Below are 22220 nucleotides of genomic sequence, written 5' to 3'. Positions count from 1 at the left end.
CTGGCGACTCCTGAGCATAATTACATACACAGAGCCATAGTACTGTTAAGCACACGGCCTTTAAACGGAGGCGTGTTAATACACTCCAGTAAAACGAGCAACAAAATGTATTTACTTTTTAGAACAGGCCAATTTAACCAGGCTTCCTTGAGTCAAACAAATGGTAAGTTTATTGGCTACTAAAACCCCGAGAAAATAATAGCAAAATGCAACACACACATACACATTTTCATCAGAAATGAGAAGTTAAAAGTCCAGCTAAAAGTTTTAAATAATACCAATCAGCCTTTGGCTTGTCCGTGAGGATAGATGGCAGTATGTTGCGGCCACTAAGTCGGATGATTCCAGTAGAGCTGACTTTGGCAGGTTAGTTTGGAGTCACTGGATTCTGAAGAGTGGCTGAAAAGCTGTCCTATTTCCTTTTGATGGTGGCTTCTGCTGAGATTTCTTCCAGCAATAGAGAGAGATTACATTGCCTGCAGGCTGCCTTTGCAGGGTGGACTGGCAATAAACAAACATGTCTTTTTCTCCACAGACAGTTTTCAATGAACTCAGAGAGCATGTCAGAGAGAGCATGTGTGTGTGAGTGTGCGTTTGAGTGCCTGTGTGAGTGTGGTTGTGTGTATGAGTATGTGTGTGTTTGTCTGTGAGTGTAATAATAATAATAATAATAATCGCTTATTGTCACAAGTAGGCTTCAATTAAGTTACTGTGAAAAGCCCCCAGTCACCACATTCTGGCGCCTGTTCGGGGAGGCCAGGACGGGAATTGAACCAGTGTATGTGTGTGAGTGTGTATATGTATGTGTCTGAGTGTCTGTGTTTTTTTGTGCATGGGTGAGTGAGTGTGTCTGAATGTATGTGTGTGTGTGTGTGTGTGCGAGTGAGTGTCTGTGTGTGTGTGCGAGTGAGTGTCTGTGTGTGTGTGTGTGAGTGAGTAAGTGTCTGTGTGAGTGTGTGTGAGAGAGAGTGTGTGTGTGTGTGTGACTGTGTGTGTGCGAGTGTGTGTGCGTGTGAGTAAGTGTCTGTGTGTGTGCGAGTGTGTGTGTGTGTGCGCGTGCGTGTGTGTGTGTGTGTGTGAGTAAGTGCCTGTGTGTGTGTGTGACTTCACTTTTTTATAATTTTTTCCCTGAGGTTTAGTGTGTGATAAATCCAAAAGCAGATTTAGTTTAAAGTCCACTGAATCACGCCCTATTATTTCTACAGTCTGGTAAACAATGTAAATTGACAATCCATAGTTTATATTTATACTTGTTATATTTATTTGTTGCCACAAAGAGAAAAGGTATGGAGGTGCCCACACTCTGGATTTTTGTAAAACTCCATGAGAGGTTTATTAAGGGTGTTCATGCAATTAAGATGGTGATCTGCTCAAAGCCCACACAAACACTCTGCTGATGTCACTACACATCACATGATGCATAAGCAGCAGGAATGTATTCCCAGATACAGAATACCCCTCCCCCTTTACATCATTAGTGCAACAGCAACAATTAACATTTATACAACCGATCCCTTGATTCAGTGTCCGTGTTGCGCTTGAGCAAGAGCGCGACAAGGCCATTAAATAGCAGGAGAGGCCAAAATCGAGAACCGCGCTGGGTGCCGATCCATTCGCGATCCAACCGGCCTGCACCCGCAGGCAAAATCAGGATCCCACCGTAGCGTGGGGAGAAACCAATAATCACCACTTCAGGCCAATCTCCAGACAATTAACGGGAGCCACATGCTATCCAACGACATCGCGTGATCTAATCGCCGCCCAAGCAAGCGGTCACGTGGGCGCTGATTAGTACACCTTTTTAAAAATGTGAAACTGATGAAGGAGCTGCTTTGGGGACCTCAGGAGGTGAGTAACCATTCTCAGTTCCAGGCAAAGTGCCTGGGGGCACTGGTGGACCTCCAGGTGGACCTCCAGGTGGACCTCCAGGTAGCCTTCCTGGTGCTGGCGGTGCTCCTTCTGGTGCAGGTCTATCTTCTGGTCCAACAATTGTAGAGGTTGATTAAAAGTAAGCTTGCTGCCCATATGCTCGGTGGGCGATGGGGGAGGGGGCAACCAGGACAACCATGGGGTCCAGCCTCAGTTGGGGTTGGCCACCATGGGAGTAGGGATATCGGAGCAGGTGGGTGTTGGCTGGGGAGGGGGAAACCGCGTGGGGGTCCGCCATGCCAACCCCTCGATCGTGTGTACCCATTCCTGGGGCAACCCTAGCCCCTGTCTGTCTGCCCCACCACCAACATATCTTGAACTGACCATGGAGGCCTCTGTCCTAGGGAATTGGAAATCAGAGTTAAGCGAGCCCTTCACGCAACCCAAGTGGATTCTCGTGGGTGGACGGGTCTTGTAACATGTAAGGGTTATTGCCTAGCACCCCAATCAGACCGCAATGTCTGGACACTGTGCCTGGGCACTGCGGGAGGCAACATCACACACGCAGCAACTAATATCTGAACACCCAGGCGATTGGCTCCAGCACTGGGGACATATCGGAGGCCGGCGGGTGGGTGAGTGCACCAGGGAGGGGACCTGCACTCAGTCCAGGCAACATTACATGCGGGTGTCTGGGGTACAGGGTCTGGGGTAAGCAGGGGCCTCCGCTGCGGTTGGGAGTGCATCGGCAGTGCTGCCGGGTGGGGAGGGGGGGTGGTTGGAAGAGAGCAATGGGAAATGGAGGGTCCCGGGGTGGAAGGCATTGCTGTTTGTCAGTCTCACACCATCTCCCAATTCCTTACAGATATCGAACAGTAAGGATGATTTTCTGGACCCGCAGACATTGCCCTGGTGGTGCTGTTGGCAGGAACACTGGCCAGGCACTGGAGAAGGCGGTGGCAGCGGTAGCATTGACAGAGGCTCGAGGCGGCGGCCCATGTGCAGGGCCCCTCCCCACACCCTGAGAACAGAGTGAGACCCAGAGGGGGAGGCCTGCAACGACCCAAGGTGTACAGGCATCATTGGTCTTTTAGGCATATGATGGACAGCGTTTGCCGCAGGAGGCTCCACCTCAACTGTACGGCACGTATGCCACATCTTCATGGACTTGGCACCATGTGGAGGAGGAGGACCCCCAGTTCCGGTGTCCATAAAGGTCACCGCAGTCCTGAACTTCTATGCCTCAGGATCATTTCAGGGCTCGAGCGGGGCAGTGCTGGAAGTGGAGGGAGAGGAATATGTGGCCACCGAGGAGGAGGAGGACAAGGAGGCGCTGGACCAGGTGGGGCTGGAGGACGATCTCCGGAAGGAACCAGTGGACCAGCCGGAGGCTGGAGGACAGGTGGCAGCGGCTAGGCTCCGGCATATCCGGCGGGCCAAGGAAGCCCCCACCTCACCCCCGCACCATGCTCCCTCCACCCTGCTGCCCAACCGCCCTCCCATTTCCCACCTTCCCAGTGTCTGTGTTACAACATTCCAGTGTGCTGGGACAGCACCAGCACTGTCAGCGGGTCACTGTCAAGGGCAGAGGGGGTGATGATAACCCATAGAGAGCTGAGCACTGGTGCTCCTCAATCTATGCCATTGTCTGACGCCTGTCTGTCTGTTGAGTGCTCGCTCACACCCATCACCTGCACGTGGTGTGCCGGGGGACGCGGGGTCCGTGAAGAGTCCAGGATCCCCATGTCTGCGGAGGTGGGGCATGGGATTGGTGGTCGGCCCGCATTGCGGAAGAAAGTGCCAAAGGCATAATGGTTGTGGTGAAGGTTTTGTAATGTTTCTCACATAATAGTGGCTACTACTGCCCCATTCGCCCGATGGCCCTGTAAAAGCATTCTCCTTCCCCCCTTCCCCCAGTGCCCTCTCAGTGATTCTCGACGTGCTTACCTTTCCGTGATCTACCTCTGAAAAATTGCAAGTCACCCAATTGCTGAGCTTGGCGCGATCTGGAACGCGCCCTCGCCTAATGGCTCATTTAAATACCCAGAAGCTGGTACCACCCGGCACCCAGGACTCAACGACCGTGCTTGGGAAACCACGTCAGGGCACCGTTTAGTAGTCGCCCTCATAAACATGGATCAGGCACCGGGGGGGGGGGGGGGGGGTCTCTCAGGCCATTTGACACTCCTGTGTAGTCAGGGACAGGGCAGGATGGTACCCTGAAAACTCGCCGGCATCTTGGCTAGGGGCTGGACCGGGGGGGGGGGGGGTCTGGCCACATAGAGGGGGGTGGGGCTCCCAGGGTTCCTCTCTAAGGTTGGGGGCTGTGGTAGGCTATATTAGGGGTATCGCGGTACCTAGGTGGGATGTACCTTATACTGTAGTATGAGTGGTAGAACCTGCCTGCTGGTTCCGCCCACCAGGTGGAGTATAAGAGTCTGTGTTTCACCCACAGCAGTCATTCTGTACCTGAGCTGCTGGGGTAACTACTTGTTCATTAAAGCCTTCAATTGGACTACAATCTCGCTTCAGTAGTGATCGATCGCGCATCAGGGGCGTAATGGGGGGGGTAAAAAAGCTGAGGGGCGGGTGGCGGGGGGAGATCGGGCCAGCTGGACACAATGGTGCCACAATCTACAGACAGACTTTAGCTCATTGGCAGGAAAGACTAAGTGCGGCCTCTGTGGAGAGAAACTCCTCGAGGCCAAAAAGAAATGTCAAAGTGCCATTGGCTAGTCGAGTTGTCCTTGATGTTGCAGCCGCTGAGAAACACTCTGCTAAACACGCCCAACAGCGAATTTAGTTTGAAGTCCGCTGAATCGCACCCTTAATTAATGTGACTTCTGGCCATTTCTAGTGTGCATCCACAATCACTAAGAACATGTGACCCTCCAGTGGACCAGCATAATCAATGTGTGTTCTCTGCAATGGCTGACTCGGTCATTTCCATGGTTGTAATGGTGGAGTGCTCCCTAGTTTTGCACAAGATTGGCTTGCCCAACTTTCTCTACAATTTGATCGTCTAATCCTGGCCACCAAAAATAACTATGTGCTAATTTGTTCATACTTACCACACCAGGATGACCCTCATGCAGTTGGTCAAGACTCTACTACGTAAGCACAGAGGAATAATCACGCAGCTCCCCCATAAGAAAACTCCATTCTGTACGATAAACTAAAGTCTTTGTGACGTATGGCTTGATGTCTGGGTTTTTCCTATGAACACCTGATAGTGTTCTTTTTTGGATCAAGTCCATTACCTTCCCCATCCTGGATATGTTCTTGTATATCTTTGAACTTTAGATGAAATCACAGGTACACTAACCACGAGCGAGAAGTACAAAATATTGATGAATTTGCCTTCTGGGCCGTGCCTGACTTGTCATGGCAATTGTGACTAAGCATCAGCATTTGCATGCTGCTCTGACTTGCGATACTGCGTATCGTAAGTGTGTGCTGACAATATCAATGTTCATCTTTGCAATCTACTAGCTGCCAAAGATGTTACACCTGTACAAAATCCAAAGATTGTAGCCAAGGGTCGATGATCCATCAAATCGTAAAATGACAAGATCATGAAAATGACAAGGAGGAATGGGAAGCGGAATTGATAGGGGAGATCAATTGGGGAGTATGGAGTGAGGCACTGCGAAGGGTAAATGGGATCTCCTTTTGTGCAAGGATGAGCCTGATACAGTTTAACGTGGTGCACAGGATGCATATGACTAGTTCTTCTTGAACTTTCGGCTTGATGGCGTATGGTACGGTTCTAACTTTGAGACATTTGAGTGTGCTGTCTGGCTTGACTTTTAGATGCAGCTCAACTCCAGTCACAGAGCCTACTGAATGTTCAAACAATGTCTCATACTTCTTCAGAAGTTGTTGCAAGTTGCTCTTTGAATCCACAAATTGATGTACTGTTTCCCAGTTAAGCCTAACCTTAGCCAACCATGCCCTGCCAAATAAAGAAAGTTTCCACTGACAACGTGAAGAATTAAATTCACTGTCTGCCCATTTGCTTCTACTTTCACTCTAATGCATCGTTTTAATGGTACAGCATCTTCAGTGTATGTCCTTTGGATTACATTTGACGCTTTTAAAGGCTGATGTCTCAGCTTTGATAATAAATTGTATCAGGGATTAGCGTTAGTGCCCGGATCCACTTCAATTTTAATTTCATGACCTTCAAGTTTTAGATATGCCCCAAAACATTGTTGATTGCCCTGCATTGACAAGACACCTTGCTTGAGCTCTTGCAGTAGATCGATTTTGCTGTCTTTTGAGTGATCATAAGCTTCGTCCACTATTTTGTAGACACGACTAGATTGTTTACTTGTATTGTTCTTCTTGTACCTTCTTGGTTTAGAAGAAGTTTTCTGAGCCCAACACACTTCGGCAATATAGCTCTTCTTACCACAGTTTTGCATGTGTTCAATTTATTCCAGCATTTCCCCCGCTGAGTATCCAACTATGTAAACGGTGATATGGTTGCACCTTTGCAGCCTTCTTTCTTGAGGTATCCATTTTGTGCGCCTTCGCTCCAGCCCCTATCTTTTTAAAAATCATTTATGAGCTGTGAGCGTCGCTAGTCAGGCCAGCATTTATAGGCCAGCCCATCCCTAGTTGCCCTTCAGAAGGTGTTGGTGAGTTGCCTTCTTGAACTGCTGCAGTCCCTGTGGTGGAGATACATCCACAGTGATGTTAGGGAGGGAGTTCCAGGATTTTACCTCAGCAACAGTGAAGGAACGGTGATATATTTCCAAGCTGGGATGGTGAGTGACTTGGAGGGGAATCTCCAGATAGTGATGCATCTAAGGATCTGCTGCTCTTGTCCTCCTAGACGCCGAGGATGACGCGTGCATATGAACCCCAATGCCTTGCATCACCTGACCCATTGCCTCCACTGCGGATGCCACCCGTGCGGTATCGGACTGGGTCGCTGCCATGAGCGGCACCACTCGCTGCTCGTGGACGCGGTTCGACTCCTCTAACAGCGTCTGCAGAGTCTGGAAGGAAGCCCTCATCCCGTCGTTGTTTCCCTGGGTTTCTTGAGGCATCGGCTGTGCGGGTGGGTTGAGAAACTCCAGGAACTCCGAAAACGTCTGGGAGCCAGCTGCATCCTGGGCCTGGTCTGGCCTCCGCGAGTCCGGGCCCTCGGTTGCTCCGACCTCCACCTGCTGTACCTGCTCAGCTGTGATGTGCAAACCAGACTGTGACCCAGGAGACTCATCACTAAATAGGCCCGCCGGGGTGAGTGTCTCTGGGATGATGGATGTTGTGGGAGATAGCAGTGCCGCAAGCCCGATGTTTTCGCAATTTAGCCCCTCCTCAATGGTGTGGGGCCGCTCAGAGTCCGGAGGGTTATCCCTGGCCATTTCCGGGGGTTGTGTTCTCGCCACCCACTGGGCGTCCTGATCCGCAGATTGGGTTGGGGAGGATGGGGCTCCCCGCTGATCGGGCACCCTCTGTCGTGCGGCCCCGGGTGAGGTGGCGGCAGATGCCTGTGTCCGTCTGCAGCCAGACGGCCCTGGTCGTTCGGCATCACGTCCTAGGGAAGAGAATGAGACGGGTTATTTAGATTTGCTCGGCAGGCCGCTGGACGGTCCCAGTGGGCAGCGTGTGAAGGGACAGAGGATGGGGGACGTATCCCAGTGGGCAGGGTGTGTGAAGGGACAGAGGATGGGGGAGGTGTCCAAGTGGGCAGGGTGTGTGAAGGGACAGAGGATGGGGGAGGTGTCCAAGTGGGCAGGGTGTGTGAAGGGACAGAGGATGGGGGAGGTATCCCAGTGGGCAGGGTGTGTGAAGGGACAGAGGATGGGGGAGGTGTCCAAGTGGGCAGGGTGTATGAAGGGACAGAGGATGGGGGAGGGGTGGGTGTTTGTCAAGGAGGGTTGTCTCACTTGCTGCAGATCCGCCAACCTCGCATAGCGCGACATCCCGGGTGGCAGACCCCCCAACAAGGTCCAGTGCCCTCTGCTCAAAGGTGGTGAGGGGGTGCAGGTTGGGCGAACCCCCTTCAGTCTTGTGCCGCTCACGGTTGTTGTGAGCGTACTTGGCCTGTTGGGGGAGGGTACATAGGTAGATCATTACAATACGGCAGGTATCAGCAGTCCGTTCAGATACTGGCACAGTTTGGGGGTCAAGTTGTCATAAGACGATTGCATCTCTCCACGGGGCCAGAACGCTGGGTCTGTGACAACTTTGTGAACCATCCTCAAATAACTGTGGCCCAATCCCCCTCCACCCCCCGTGCCAGGGGGGGAGGTGGGTGATTAGGTAAAGGGGGGGGGAGGGATGGTTGTGACCAGGGGGCACCTTCTTGGCACTTACCCTGGCAGCCCTGGTGAGGTCGTGTAGCTTTTTCCGGCACTGCTCTGCAGAGCGAGGGTTCTGCCCCACAGCACTGACGGCAGCGGCCACCTCACGCCAGGCCTGGCGTGCCGTGCTGGCAGGTTGGCGATGCCCTCTCCGCGGGCGGATGATGCCCCTCCTCTGCTCGACAGCATCGAGCAGAGTCTCGACATCGGCCTCCACAAAACGAGGTGCAGCTCTCCTGGACTCCGACATCATGGCCGACAGATTCTGTGCTCGCCCGCGCCTTTTTACGGCGTCGGGTGGCGTCACGTGGGCATGATCGTGTCGTCGCCGCGTTCCGTCGTCATCGCGCACGTGATTGACGCGGCCGCGTTACTAGCCCATTTCCCGGAAGTGAATACGTCGGGAAATGGACCCTTCCCGACTGTTGTAAAACGCGCCCATTTTTTACGACAGTTTCGCGATTTTACGCGGGTGCGGAGAATCACGCCCAAAATTTCTTTCCAGAAATTTTTCCTACCTCATTGCATGTCACAAGTTTTCTTCTGGCCCAAATCCTCGCCGCCAATTTTCTTTCCTGTTATATTTTTTTTGTTCCCACAAAGAGAAAAGGTATGGAGGTGCCCACACTCTGGATTCTTGTATAACACGATGAGAGGTTTATTAAGGGTGTTGCTCATACAATCAAATAGTGATCTGCTAAAAGCAAACGCTCTGCTGGCGTATTCCCAGATATATAACAATACTTTGCTGTTTATTTTTCGTTGTAGTTCATGTGTTGTTTCCCAAAAGACTTGTCTGAGCGTTGCTTTGTAAACTGGGAAGGTCAAATCATCAGGACACAAGGCTGTCCTTGACATCTGGTCTGTGCCCACATAATGTGCACTTGCTTGGGAAGAGACAAATGACCTGTCTCTTGTATTTTTTTTCCCGCCTCAAGGTTAGTCAACCCCAGTCCAGTGACCTGGCTGAAAAATCAACAAGATGCTATATGTGTGGGTGTGTGTGTTCTTCAATAACAAAATAAAATTACACATGTACATAAAATAAACACAATGCCCCACAGAATGCAGTGTAATCTTGTACAATCTTGTATTTATTCCTGTTTTAATCACTTAAGCTTTTCAGTCAGCACACCCCATTCAAGTGAAATAAAATGTACAGAACATCATCGCACTCCATTACCTCAGTATGGGTCAGGAGACCAGCAGATCAGAAGGACATACAGGGCAACAATTTATCATTGGTTATCCTGGTGAACAACGCAGTCAGAAGCCAGGCAGGCACTCTTCCGACAGGTCATTATTTGTCATAGACGGTTCATTTACCTTCAAAGAATGAAACTTCTTTATCATCTGCTGTCAGAACACATGATGGATTCATTGGCAGATCACTTCTTATTTTGTGCTTCATCAGGCTTATTGATGAATACTATTTGAAGTTAAGAAATTGAGTGGCCTGGCTTTTTGACTAATATGGATTTCTCAGCTCTGCGGCACCACATTATGGGCGATGCAGTTTGTTTAAGGAACTCTGTCTCAGTGCACGTTTCACTGACGCTCATCTCACTTTGTAGGGCTTTCAATGTCAGCTAAAAGTAAAGGAATCTTGCTGTTTTTAAAAGTGCCTTGCAAGACATTGTGCCAGATTGTTGAAATGGGGCTGTGCATGGTTATCTGAACTGGTTCGTGGTCTCATTTGTTGCATATGTGACATTTTACATAAAATTAGATGCAACGTGCAGTGCCGGAACCATAAACGCATGCCTGCGCACACTGGTCTCCCCTCATTCACCAAGAAACTCAATGGAGAGTACAGGAGAAATGTTTTTACCTTAAGAGTGTTCAGAATGGGGTGGCACGGTGGCGAGTGGTTAGCACTGCTGCCTCATGGCGCTGAGGACCCGGGTTCGATCCTGGCCCTGGGCCACTGTCCGTGTGGAGTTTGCATATTCTCCCCATATCTGAATGGGTCTCACCCCCACTACCCAAAGATGTGAAGGGTAGGTGGATTGGCCACACTAAAAATAACCCCTTAATTGGTAAAAAAGAATTCTGTAGTTTATTTTTAAAAGTGTTCAGAGTGTAGAACTCGCTGACACAGGGACTGGTTGAAGCAAATAGCATAGGTCCATTTAAGGGAAAATCAGAGAGAAATTTGAAGGCGAAAAGCTAGGAGGCAGATCGAGTGGAACAAAAACACCAGCATGGACTGGTTGGGCCGCATGGTCTGTTTCTTCCCTGTATAGCTAATGTAATATTATATTAAACTGAAATCTTGCCTGTCGGTTGAGGTGGAAATAAAAGATCCCGGGTACCATTTACCGGCCGCTTCCGCCAGATTCGGGACGGGACGCGGTCAGTAGATCCCGGGAGAGGCCTCTCCGACGATTGTTACGCCTTACAGGATCTAACCAGATTTCGCAAGTCTCACGATCTGGATCCCACCCACAAAGGGAGTTTATTTAACGTTGCTGACGCTGGAACTAACCAGCTCCCGGTATTGATAGGCTTCACCGAGGAGACCCCAGCTGGGCAACATTTTAACATTGGTTCCTTCAAACAGGGACCAGGCGGAATGGCATTTGCGGGTCGAGGGGGTCTCTGAGGTGATTGGAGGCCTACAGGTGGTCGGCCTCTGGGCAGGGTGGTACCATGGCACTACTGGTGCCACCCATGCACCTTGGCAGTGTCACCTGGGCACATTGGCAGTACCACTCAGGTGCCAGTCTGGCATTGGCAGGTTGCCCTGATGGCACTCCACTTTGGCAGGGGCAGTGCCAAGGTGGCATTTTGCCCATGCCAGGAATCGGGTGCTGGGGTGCCTTGCCTGTATGTGGTGGTGTGCAGGGGGTTTGAATACCCCCCAACAGGTGAGTTGGGGAATTGGGGCTGGGGCCTGGGGATCGCGTCGGGAAGTCTAGAGATCGGGGTGCCATTTTAAAATGGCGCCCAGTCTCTTCCTGCACTGAGGAGCTCCGCTCTTTACAGCTCCTCAGTGTAGGAAATGATGCTAAGTGTGGCCTCGACGGGTGGGAAGAGGGCATTCCCCGATGAGCTTGCAGCGTTGGGAAAAATCTCTCCAATCCCCCCCATTGCACTTTTCGAAGCAGAGCAGAAAGATTCTTCATTCAACATTCACCCCTGATTCATAAAATCATTCGCTGGCCAATTGTCTTGTTACTTTTTCAGAGATCTTTTTAGCCTTTGAAACAGTGACTAAACTTCAAAAGCTATAGATTGCTTTGTGTCATTTTGAAGATGTGGACGTATGTGTGTACACATGACAATCTTTTTAACAATATAATTGGGGCCGGCATTGGAAGATGGGAACAGAGAAAGGGCAATCAGCCTCTTAAACCTATTCCACCATTACGTTAGGCGATGGCTGCTATCCCCAGCTCTACTTATCCACCTTCGCTCCAGACCCCTTCATACACTTACTCAACTAAAACTCTATCAATCTCAGTCTTCTTATTTCACTATAATGATGACAGTGAGCTGGGCTAAGTCTAAGAGATCACAACTGAGTTTCAAGATGTTTACAATCAATGACCACACAAGCAAACGGAAGCTAAAGTTAGTGTCACCATATTTTACATGCAAAGAATAAAAATTCTCCATCATCTAAAGCTCTCTGCAAGACACCGAAGTTAAGCTTCTAAACTTTTCTCTGTGTCCAGGTTTGGGGTTGGGGGGGGGGGGGTGCTAGAGGTAGTGAACAAGATCTAAAGGCTAACTTTCCCCCATGGACATAGAAAGATGGCATTGTAATGATAACGCAGTAGACTAGTAATCTAGAGGCTTGCGTTAATGTTCAGACGACAAGGGTTCAAATACCACCATGGCAGTCGATGGAATTTAAATTCAATGAATTAGCAAATCTGGGATTGAAAGCTAGTGTCGGTAATGGTAATAAACGGGAGAATGAACTCATTTGCCAAAATGAGGGAATTCCAAGATCGGAAAGAAGTACCAAAATCAAATCCTCACCTAAAGTATTCTGACAGAAATAATTGCTAATAAATTGTGATGTCAACAGCAGCACAGCAACCCCCCCCCCCCCCTCAAAATCAGGTTCACTGATGGCCTTTCGGGACGGAAATCAGCCATCCTTACCTGGTCTGACCTACATGTGACTCCAGACGCCAGACACACAGCAATGTGGTTTACCCTGAAATGCTGCTCAATTCAAGGGCAATTAGGAATGGGCAACAAATGCTGGCCTCGTCATGACACCCACATCCCATGAAAGAATTAAACACAAAAAAAATCGAATGAAGACCATTTAGTGAGAGGATTTACCACAGAGCCTTCTGTCATCAACAAACTTTCAGACCAGAGATGAAGCATGGTGAATTGGAACTTACTTCAACATTATTTCCATATTAGACTGATTTTTTTGACTATCTGTATATCTTGCACCAGATATATTTTTGGAAATCATTTCCTAATGTAGTTTTGGGAATGAGGTAATATAGAGGACCGTTAGTGATTGTCAGCAGTGCAACAAAACAAAGTCATAAAGCTTGATAACATCAGCGAAGCAAAAGCATTCCAGAAAATTATTGATAAACGGGGGAAATATTTTACAATTTACTTACTGGGTAACTTTGGGCATTTAACAGGAGAATGTCCTGCTGGTTTTGTTTTTTAATTTTTGAATTATTCAAAATAGATGGTCTTCTCATTGATATGTGTCGTATTTTACTGAGTGTTTTGCAGCCGAGTATTGATTTTCTGGATGCGTTATTGGCATCAAATAAATTTTCAGATGAACAAACTTTTTTTTAAATTATCATTCAAACTGCCCTGCTCAGTCTGGTGGTACGTAATTCACCAGGGATAGATTATTGTCTCAATCACCGCTCCCTTTATTATATTTATTTCACAACCCAACAAAATACGCAATGGCTCTCAAAATGCAAAGGTCAGGATCCACCTGGTTTTAACAGGTTCGTGCCCCTGCAGAACTGTCTCTCCTGGTACCACCTGACTTAAAAACAACATGTGCAAAATCTCACCTTTGATAGGCAGCTGCTGAAGAATCCTGAAGGCTCATTTGTCTGAGGTGTCCTTGAACAACCTGAGAGGGCGGATGATGTGGACCATGTATGTGGCATGCTCATTTTCAATCGCCACCTGGAGGGCACTATGTGAACAACTCTTGAATCTTTACCTGGACTCCAGTGTATTGAGGAGCCCCATATCACAAAGGCAAACAAGCCAGACATCTCCAATTGAATGGCTAATGTTCTACAAGTGCCAAGGGCTGGGAAATGGAATCACAGAATGCCTACAGTGCAGAAGAGTCTGCACCGACCCTCTGAAAAAGCACAACGACAAAGGGGAAAGGAAGTGTACAAAATCCAAATGTAAGGTGACTGTGGGAGTGAAAGTTGGGGATCAGGCTGAGTATGATCATAGATTAATAAAGGTGGTCAGAATGTGTGAAAAGCCTAGTGCACAAGAAAACCCTGCAAGGGAACGACAAACCAGAAGGGCAAATTTAAAAACCTTGGGCGGAATACTCCGACCCGGAGTAAAATAGAAAGGCAGATTATTATCTAAATGGAAAATAGACTCAAAATGTGACTGGGCAGAGGGATCTGTGTGTCCTTGTTCATGAATTGCAGAAAGTCGGTGCAGCTACAGCATGTAATTAAAAAGGAAAACGGAACGTTAGTGTTTATTGCAAAAGGACTGGAGTATAAAAGTAGAGAATTGTTGTTGCAATTGTTTGGGTGTTGGTGAGCCCACATCTGGAGTATTGCATCCAATTTTGGTCTCCTTATTTGAGGAAGGATGTGGTGATGTTGGAGGCAGTTCAGAGGAGGTTCACCAGATTGATTCTGGGGATGAAAGAGTTGACATATGAGGAGAGACAGTTTGGGCTTATATTCACTGGCGTTTAGAAGGATGAGAGGGGGATCTGATTGAGGTATAAAAAGTCTTAAAAGGAATTGCTATAGTGAACGTAGACCAAATGTTCTCCCTTGCGGGGCATGTGGAATGAGAGGTCACAGATATAGGTTGAGAGGTGGTAGATTTAGAACTGAGATGAGGAGGAACTACATCTGGGTGGAGGTGTTGACCTTGGGTGGGGTGCTCTATCCAAGAGCCGGTGTAGACTCGATGGGCTGAATGGCCTCCTTCTGCAATGTAAATTCTATGTAAATCTCGCAGAGTGGTGAATTTGTGGAACTCGCTGCCCCATCGTGCGATGAAATCGGAGTTATTAAATGGTTTCAAGAAGGAGATAGATACATTTTTGACTTTTTAAAAATGGGTTAAAGTGATATGGGGAACCGGGAGGGAGGTGGATTTGAGTGGAGGGAGGTGGATTTGAGAGCAGGAAGAGATCAGCCATGATCTGATTGAATAGTGGTGCAAGCTCAAGGAGCTGGATTGCCTACTTCTGCTCCTACTTCCTATGTTCCACCCAACTTCGACCCACTCCCCCCACCCTATGCCCCTAACCTTGTAACCTTTTTTAGCATTTGGACACAAAGAGGCAATTTAACATATTTGCTGTGTTTAACCATAATGTATACCAGAGCTGAGTGAATACTCACATTGCAGCTCTGATTGGATAGTAACATTTCAGCAAGCTGTGTAGCTTGATTAATTCATTCCAAGTTAACTGCATTGCCCACTTTCACAGAGTAATTCATAAAGACCCAAAAACATTTCTGCTCCTCAGGAAGATATTTTCAGATGTTTCGGAGCTAATTGATGACCTTTTTCTCTCACGTTTCTTGCGCATATTGTCCTCATTTTCACTGTACCGATCTAGCGGAATAAATCAACATGACAGAAGCAGGATAGTTCCTCCAAGATGCAGTGAATGGAGTTTCCCAGGATAGGCTTAGATGTTTGAGGTTTATTTAATTCTGAGCAAGACTGTGACAAAACACAAGAAGATATCAATAAATCTGTGGAATGGATGTGCAATTAGCAATGAGTTTTAATATAGACACATGTGGGGCAGCACGGTGGCACAATGGTTAGCATTGCTGCCTACGGCGCTGAGGACCCGGGTTCGAATCCCGGCCCTGGGTCACTGTCCATGAGGAGTTTGCACATTCTCCCTGTGTCTGCGTGGGTTTCACCGCCACAACCCAAAAGATGTGCAGGATAGGTGGATTGGCCATGCTAAATTGCCCCTTAATTGGATAAAATAATTGGGTACTCTAAATTTAAAAAAATATATATATAGACATATGTGAGGTGGTGTGAGTTAGTAAGAGAAATTAAGAAGGTTATATGTTCCTTGGAAAATAAAAGTCTGAATGGGATAGAGAATTAAAGTAAACTAGAAGTATATATTCACCAATCGTAAAAGCAGCAACACAAGGGCAGCGTGGTGGTGCAGTAGTTAGCACTGCTGCCTCACGGCGCCGAGGTCCCAGGTTCGATCCTGGCACTGGGTCACTGTCCACGTGGAGTTAGCACATTCTCCCCATGTTCGTGTGGGTTTAGCCCCCACAACGCAAAGATTTGCAGGCTAGGTGGATTGGCCACGCTAAATTGCCCCTTAATTGGAAAAAATGAATTGGGCACCCTAAAATTTATTTTAAAAAAGCAGCAACACAGATGGTCACCTTTGGCGAGACCGCAAGACCCCGCTGCCACAAATGGCAATTATGTGGTACATAGACATCAGAATGGAAAGCTTGAACCGAATGGTTTGTTTCTTTACTTTAGGGCTGAATTTTATGGGTCACTGTTGCCCCCCCCCCCTAATCCTCCTGCCTCCCCTCCCCTCCACCCCACTAAACATCTGGGGTGGGAAGCCCATCCATGATCCTGTCAGCTGGCCCTCAGCAATTTGCCATTGGGCACAGCACTAATTGCTTTAAGATAAGTCCTCCACCCCTACCTCAGGAGGAAATCCCACCTTTGAGAGCTGCCAGCCAATTCGGTGGCCAACAGCTCTGTAGTCCCGGCATTGCCAGGTGGGAGCAATGGCCATTCCTGGTGCTACAATCAATCTGACTGAAAGGAGACTGGATTCAGGGGCTAACCATGAAATTGCCATAGCCAGGCCAGCAGTTCCTGGTGAGGGGGGGGGGGTGAGAGACCTGGTTTGAGAGGCCAGTGGGGACGATAAAGGGGGAAGTACGATGGGTGCTTCCGATGGGTTCTGAGGTCCTAAAAAGAAGATTCTACTGCCCTGACTTTGCCCGACACAAGCCTGTGCAAACAAAGCTGCCAGGCTTTCCCCATGCCATGGGCCTTCCTCCTCCCCAATGGGTTAAACACTAGTGGAGATAGGACGAGGTATTTATTTGACCATTAATTGGCCTCAATGGGCCCAAGGGTTGTGGTGGGGCATCTGATGCATAAAGTTTCATAGAGGTCAGGGGTGGATTGGTAGGTGGTGGGAAGGCCACCTTATGAATTCAGAAACTCCTGACTCCCCTCACCCTCACACCCGGCAGTGCCGGGGGGGGGGGGGGGGGGGGGCAGGTGGGTGGGAAGGGGGCTCGGAGAGAGTGTCAAATCCAGCCCATTACCTCTGTGTACTGCTTTGTATAAAGGCGGACCCACCCTGGACAGGTTTATTAATGTCAAAGACAATTAGGCGGCAGATTTATAACTTCCACACCACCTTCACTCCCCTAAATGTGACAGAATGCCAGTAGAACAAGGTGCAGTTCTGGAATATTCTAACTCGCAGTGTCATGAAGCACGCTGATGTTATTTGTGAGGGTATCCCAACTTGAATACCTGTCCTTGGGGGTGTATAGTTTATTTGGTTTTGGTGCAAGGGGACAAGTGGAATCCCAGTGAGAATAAACAGCCCAGTTGTCAGGTAACAATTAATAAAGGCTATTTATTAAAGAAAAGACAAATACACAAAAAACAGTACAATTCTTCTCTACGACAATTAAGGTGTATGAATTACTAAACACATACAGTTTATAGAGACCACACTCCTTATTCCAAAATGTTTCTACGATACTTGAACTCCTTAAGACTTCCCCATTTCCCCAAGCAACATCCAAAGTCAATAAATCTAAAAGTGAAAACCAGGTTATGGTTACCACACAATACAGGGATGATACTCAAGTTTGAGAAACATTTTTTCCTGGTCCAGCAAAGATATTTAAATTACCTTTACAAAGATTTTCTGCACTGCTTTAGGTCTGAGACTTAGAGACTGTTACATGTAAAACTTGGCTTCAGGCTTGGTGGCTGGAAACTGTCTTGGCGGCTTCTGCCTGCTAGATGTTAACTGGCCTGCCTGGCTTCTGATTGTTCAGCCAATTATACCTTTGTTCCTCTTTGATTATGTCTTTTGTCTGTCTGTCCCTATCAATTTACTTGACTGTACATTAACATATGTATGCATTATTGATCTTCTCCAATTGTCTATGGAAACTGTTCCTACTCATAAGCCATTCACATGTGATTCTTATCTAAAATGCCTTCTAAACTCATTATTGGGAGAGATGCATCCCAGCCAGCCTTTTGAATACTAACTACTGCTGCCTCTAGGCAGATTTCTACCTGTTGTTGGACATCGCACATCCTATGTTTTGTCACATTTGTTTTACTGCTGTTGCTAGTCAAATTCATAATAGCAGCACTTGTTAACATCCACTGACCACCTTTAGGCAGCCTAATAGCGCTCTGGAATCTGATTCACCCTCAACCGTCGCATACACCCAGCAAAAAGATATGAGACAGCTTACTTCACTGTCTCATGAGGTGAATTTATTCTCAAACTTTTCAGCTTGCGTCAAATGTCAGCTACAGCAGGTTATTCGTATTTTAACCTCTGCATTATGTTAAATCAGAAGGTGATCTTTTCACGCAGACTTGCAAAGGTGTGGATGGACTGTGAAATAAAATTCTCTCTTCTAGCATGGTTGTTAAAGGTGTTCCATTATGGATATACTTTGTCTGTAAAAGGATAATCAAAGCTATCGCATGGTGTCCATTTTCAGCAGGTTAAACCAAACTGGAAAACCCAACACAAAAGTAAACTATAATCAGTAAAAAGTGTACAACACGCAATGTAAGTGTAAAAAGTGTTTTGTAGTGGATCCAGGGCAGAGGTAGTTGCTTAATGTTAAATGTATTTATAATTGGGAGGGGAGGTGGGATTTGTATTTATTATTATATTTATTATCTATTAGTTGATTCAGCGATCCCATTAAACCTGGTGCGGATGCGGGTGCAATGGGTGAATTGTACGAGAGCCTCAAATCGGGCTATGTAATGGGCTGATCGTGAGTCTCCCCACTCACTCCACCCACTGCAATCTGGATCTCGCCTAGTGGCTTGTTTAAATACCCGGGCACTGAGAGTCAACGGCTGGACCTGTGAGACCTTGCCAGGATGCTGTTTTGTACTGGTAAGCACAAACGTTGTCCAGGCGTAATGGCACATCAGAGGGTCTTGCAGACCGTTTGAGACCTACGGCTGGTCAGGGACAGGGTTGGGTGATATCCTGGCACTCCCCTAGCACTTGGGCACTTTGACATTGCCAACCTGGCACCTTGATAGTACCAGGGTGCCAGGGTGGCACTGCCAGGATGCCGGGGCACTGCCAGCGCACCAGGCTGGAAGTACTAGGGGCCGGGCCCAGGGGGGCCTTGCAAATTGGAGGGGGGATGGGGGTTTGGTGGTGGGGGGGGGGAGGGGGGGGGGTGGTTTCCCAGGGTCCTCGACAAGGTTGGGGAGGTAAAGGAAGGGGTCAGTAAAACAGTGGAGGTGGTAGATAGGGTTTGCCAGTCAAAATAGTGCCCCAATCTGCGAACAGTCTCGCTTGCTGGCGAGATCAACTCACAGGAAATATCTCGAAGTGGGGCCTCATCGGGGAGAAACTTTTATGCCCCCAAAATGTCCAGGAAAATTATGAGTCTCCTTCCTGGGTCAAATGCATGATTTAAATTTTTTTGATTGATCAGGTACCATGACAATTATTAATTGATTTTTTTTTAAATGGCACCATCTCAATTGTTCAAAGAGCTGTGCAGATTGATTGTGAACTACTTTGAAAAGAGGCCTGGAATTCACTCATATTCACCATTATCAGAATTGTAACTCTATAAAAACCTTAAACAAAATTATGGAAACTCTCTTTGGGCTGTGCTAGCCTGTAATTATCTTCTTCATTATCAATAATCTTAAGAATCTTCTGAATTATTTATATAATCATAACTTATGTGAAATCTGTACTTAGCTCGATCAGTCTCACTTGCCCTACCAATACTACATTCACCCACACAAACTGCCAATGTGAACAGGCGTCTTCACTTAAAGGCACCTATTCGCTCACACTGAATAAATAAAATGGCAGTTCCTTTTTCACATCTCATAGTACACCCTCAGTGATAACCCTCAAGACTCAACTTGTACCCAAGGCTGGTCAGCAGTCACCCAATCATCTTTAACTTGGCACGGCAATATTTCCCACGCTGAAATTACCACTTAAATTTTACCTCGCACATATTTTTAAAATATGTAATTACATTGGCACATAATCCTATGCAAAGTTATTGGGTGTGATTTACCCACGGCGTTGTGCCCGACGTGGATCTGGGCGCCAGTTAAATAGCGGGAAAGGCCAAAATCGAGATTTGCGCCAGGCGCGAATCAGTTTGCTATCTAATCGGCCCACTCCCGATGGAGAGTTCCGGATTTCTCCCAAATGTGGTGAACATATCATTAACCCTCATTTGCATCGTTTCCATCTCATTATGCAACGGCCTCCCGGGGATTAACCAGTTCCCAAACGGGAAACCATGAGGGAATCGTTTAGTACTCCTTTTTAGAATAAATTGGCGCAATGGTTGCTGCGGGGAAGTGAGGAGGTGAGTAGCCATTTCCATTTTCAGGCCTGGAGCTACTGGCCCAGTGCACAGGGGGTGACGAGGACCCCTCAGAGGGGTTGAGGGGCTCTGAGGCCTTCAAGCCATCTTTAAATATCGTGGAGGCCCATAACAGCGGCAACTACAGTTGCTGCCTGTTTGTCCTACCAACACATCCAGAACACAGCCGTGTTCTTGGTTATATGCTGAAAGGTCAGTTTAACTCCCTTAAACTGTAAAGAGCCTCTAGCTTCACAGCTGAAGGCTATTGCTGATGAAATATTAGCCTTAGTTGTGAAAGTACTTCACAGTTGCAGGTTGTGTTTGCTGCTTGTTCCTGCAGATGCCTGGAGGCTGCTGTTGCTACTTATTTCCTTTTCTGAAGCCAGAAAGAAGCACATATTTTTCTAAGATACCTGGGTCCTTGAACACCGGGCTCAGGGGGACATATGAGTCCAGAATGCAATCTGGTTTGAAGCAAGAAGACACTGCGGGACCTGGTGCGTGACATTAATCCAAATGAGCCACCTGATGACGCTGTTGAAGAAATGCTTTTGCAGATTGTTGATGCTTTTGTTGCTGGTGTGGTGAGTGCTGCATGTAACTGGCATGCCACTACGCATTAAACACCCTGGAAGCCAAGGATGCTCAACTGCACCTTGACCGGCAGTGGAATATGCCAGGATTTGATTCCGTTGAGATTGGGCCATGTGGGAGGGTCTGGCACTGATACGTGGAACAAGTCACACATTGATGGATAGATCATTTCCACGACAAAGTTCTGGACATGATAACACATTCTCAGGCTTATCCTCCGTTCTGTTGCAGAGCTGATACCGGGTGTATGTGAAAATGAACTGATATAGCTTTATATTGGTATCAATATGGAACGGTGATGTTTCCTCATTGTTTAATGGTTAGTGTGATATATGGAATGTTACGTAGTTGATTTTCAAATCTTTATTACTGTTGAACGTTTAATAAACAAAATATTCCTAAATGGCTTCTCATGGGTACACATGCCATGTGTCAGACAATGATCAGTGCATCGTATTTCAATCAAACTTTGATGCCTGAACTGTGTATCTGACCTTTAGAAGTATCAGCACCAAAGAGACTGCAGCCAACAATCAAACACTCGAAAGCTGGGCATCAGCACTGGGGATATCCTCATGACCATAGGGTAAGCGTGTGGATCAGGGGAGGGTACATGCGCACAACCTCTCTAATGAACCCTGCAGGGGACTGGGGCCTGGAGGCTCCTGATCTGGCTGGGGATGAGTGTGCAGAGCAAGGTTCCCCAGCACAGTTGGCTTGCAGGATGGCACTCTGAGAGAAGGTGGGACACATAAGGTTGGGGAGGCTTGGGGGATTTGAGGGTCCCAGGGTGGAAGCCCTATTTGATTGTTAGTCCCTCTCCTTCTCCAATTACTTATAGATATAACAATATGGCCGATGTTGTCGGTCCCGCAGAGGCTGTGCTCGCGGTGATGGCGGTAGCCCAGGCAGCCAAACAATGGAGAAGGCTGCAGCGTCAATGCAGACTTGAGGCTGTACCCCATGTGCTGGAGGCCACTGCACACCCTTAAGATGTGGCCACCCATCAGGCGGAAGGGGAATCCCGAGGGTGAGGTCAGCGACGGCCCAAGGTGTACAGACATTGTTGATGTTTAGAGATGACGAACAGTATGTGCCGCAGGGTACTCCGTCTCAACAAAGACACAGTGTGGCACCTGTGCTACATATTCGCAGACTTGGCACCCCATTGAAGAGGAGGACACCCGTTCCCAGTGGCCATGAAGATCACCGCAGTCCTGAACAACTATGCAACCGGATCCCTCCAGGGCTCGAGCGGAGATTTGTGTGGCAATCCACAAGCTACAGCACACAAGTGAATCCGTAACAAGGATGCCCTGTATGCCTGGGCCGCTGACTATATCAACTTTGAGCTGCACCAAGCTCACCAAAGTGCCCGGTCTTCAGGATTCTCTGCCATTGTCAGGATGCCCATGGCCAGGGGGCAATTGATGGTACGCATGACGCCTTGTGCACACCGGGGCATCAGGGAGTGCCCTTCATTAATAGGCAAGGGTTCCACTCCCTGAATGTTAAACTCATGTGTGACCACCACCTCAGAATCATGCACGTGTGTGCACCCTTCCCAGGGAGTGTGCCTGTCAGCTAATCCTGGGACACTCGGAGATCCCCGGTG

This window comes from Scyliorhinus canicula, chromosome 1 (assembly GCF_902713615.1).
Source record: "Scyliorhinus canicula chromosome 1, sScyCan1.1, whole genome shotgun sequence".
Lineage (NCBI taxonomy): Eukaryota > Metazoa > Chordata > Chondrichthyes > Carcharhiniformes > Scyliorhinidae > Scyliorhinus > Scyliorhinus canicula.
This window is presented reverse-complemented; position numbering follows the sequence as displayed.